At 51.2% G+C, this 2,228-nt stretch overlaps 1 non-coding gene across 1 annotated transcript; it reads right to left on the bottom strand.

Annotated features, from left to right (window-relative positions):
* Positions 1 to 455: 455 nt before the first annotated feature.
* On the bottom strand, positions 456 to 527 carry TRNAM-CAU. Its single transcript has one exon. It is a non-coding gene; the product is annotated as a tRNA-Met (tRNA).
* Between the last annotated feature and the right edge of the window lie 1,701 nt (positions 528 to 2,228).

Below are 2,228 nucleotides of genomic sequence, written 5' to 3'. Positions count from 1 at the left end.
TCACTTTTCCTTTCCCCTGTCCCAGACTCAATTTTACTGGTTCACACTGGACTCCTGTACCTGTCAAAGAGGGGTGCATCTTCACTGGGCTCTTTCCCACTCTTCTTCATTCCTCCTCTCTCTGCGCAGTGCTTTCTGCCCTTTCTGGAATATGTTTTCACAAAGGGGCCACAAACTCTGATGACTGCTCAGCTGTATCCTGCGGCAGTTCCACTGCGGCGCTGGAACTGGCTGTCCCCCCCACACAGCAGCCCCTTCTCTCTGCCATGGAGAGAGAAGATCTCACACATTCCCAGATCATGTTCTCAGATCTCCCTCTGATGGGCTGTTCACTTCCTTTGGGCCAAGAAGGATATAAATCGCAGGTTACGGTGAGCGGGAGCACCGCATCGCGGGTTACAACGTGCCGGAAGATGGAAGGGAGCGCCCGCGGCTGTTGCAAGGTAAAAAGCAATTAGCAGAGGATGGTTTCGATCCATCGACCTCTGGGTTATGGGCCCAGCACGCTTCCGCTGCGCCACTCTGCTCCCCCCAGCACCTCTACAGGGACATGCCACAGCCCGGCCTGATGCTCCTTGCCACTGTCAGCACTCGTACATCCTTCCCTTCCTCTATCCTGTGCCCTCACTTAGGCTGGAGAAACGTCTCATTGAAGCCTCCGTTGCAGTGACCCTGGTGCTGGAAGTTCAATCGTCTTGCTTTGCCCTTCTCCCAACATATCCAGCCCATAAGCTTGGATAGGGGCTTTCTCTTTGAGCACCTGTGCTGGCTCTGCAGGCGATGAAGGAAATCCAGAGCAAGAGGGCAGCTTTGCCATGCCTGAGGCCAGGGCATCGTGTTCACATCAGGGTGGCTCATGTTTGCCTGGAGTGCAGGGTTTTTCCCAACGCTTCCACATCACGCTGACACCTAGGTACTCTGGCAGTCCCTTTGAAATCTGAAATGCATGGAATGGGCCACGCCATCCCTCACCCAGGAAAAAAAGCCTTGACCATTTGGCTCCCTACCCTGAGACTTGAATCAAAAACAGGCTGTTGGCCTCTGAGCTGAAAATGCAGAGCAAAACAGGTCAATTTGGGTGTTGGTCTCCGTCAGGGAAATTGGGGCATCTCTTTGATCACCATCCTACACCTTGATTTGCTTCTTTCCAACAGGTTCTCCACTTTCCAAGCTGAGCCCAGACCCTTGGTTAGAAGAAGCGTGAAACCTGGCCAAGTTATGAAGGGAAAGCTATGGAGATTCCTTGGAAAGATTACTTGAGGGAGACTTGCCTAACCCTTTGGTCTGCTCTTATTTGTTATGAATCGGCCTTAGTTCCTTGACCTCATAAGCAGAAAGAACAGGCTGTGAGAGAGCCTGATGAGCAATAAACAAAGTCTTTGTGGCCCTCACTCCTGCCTGCAAGGAGCCTTCTCCTGCCCACAATGGTCCTTCCTTGCCATCGAGCTTTTCTACATCTCTGGAGGTGTCAGCCTCTTCTACCACCATCACCTGTGAGCCTATGATGACCTGCTGGGACAGAGATGTCTCCCAGGGTTAGCCTGAGTCCCTCCACTGAGAGCACTTAGGAGATGACTTGATGTGATTCTCACCATGACTCAACGCCAAGCTCATTGTGAAGAAGGTGAGGTAACAAATGTGATACGTGTGATGGAAAGCAACTTAGAATCCCTACACTGCTAGCCTGACATCACCAAGCCAATTGGTCTTAGCAGGCCTGGACACAGCTTAATGATATTGATGATAGACAGCATGATGTGGGAGCAAAACATTTCAGATGAAAGAATAAAGAGCTTAATCACCAGCTGGCTATACAAGCACCAACTACTAGGTGTTCAGATGCTTCATGAGCAAGGAATGTTTGTGGCTCCTCAGGGCTCTGGGACACAGCATAAAAGCCTGTGCTACTCCAGGCTCTGCATCCTTCTCTCTTGCCTCCATTTCCTTGAGGAACGAGGTAAGCCGCAGTCTGCTCCATCTCTCTCTGTGAGCTTAACTGCTGTCACAGTGGCTACTCAGGTTAGGATTTGGGCTGCCTCAGCTTGGCCCTTCAATGGAAATGCTCAAGAGCTTGGATCTCTTTCCCATTGGATGGGTTTGAATGGGGAGAGCTGGGAAAACGGGGGTTGGGGGTGGGGGTTCAAGCAGAAGTGGATCAATAGGACTGAGTTGCAGGGAAGACCTCCTACCAGAATTTCTGCCATAGACAGATGATCTCTAACCAAACA

Source organism: Eurypyga helias, unplaced genomic scaffold (genome assembly GCF_000690775.1).
Source record: "Eurypyga helias isolate BGI_N326 unplaced genomic scaffold, ASM69077v1 scaffold25784, whole genome shotgun sequence".
Classification (NCBI taxonomy): Eukaryota; Metazoa; Chordata; class Aves; order Eurypygiformes; family Eurypygidae; genus Eurypyga; species Eurypyga helias.
The sequence above is the reverse complement of the archived record's forward strand: the minus strand, read 5'-3'. Positions and strand labels throughout refer to the sequence as shown.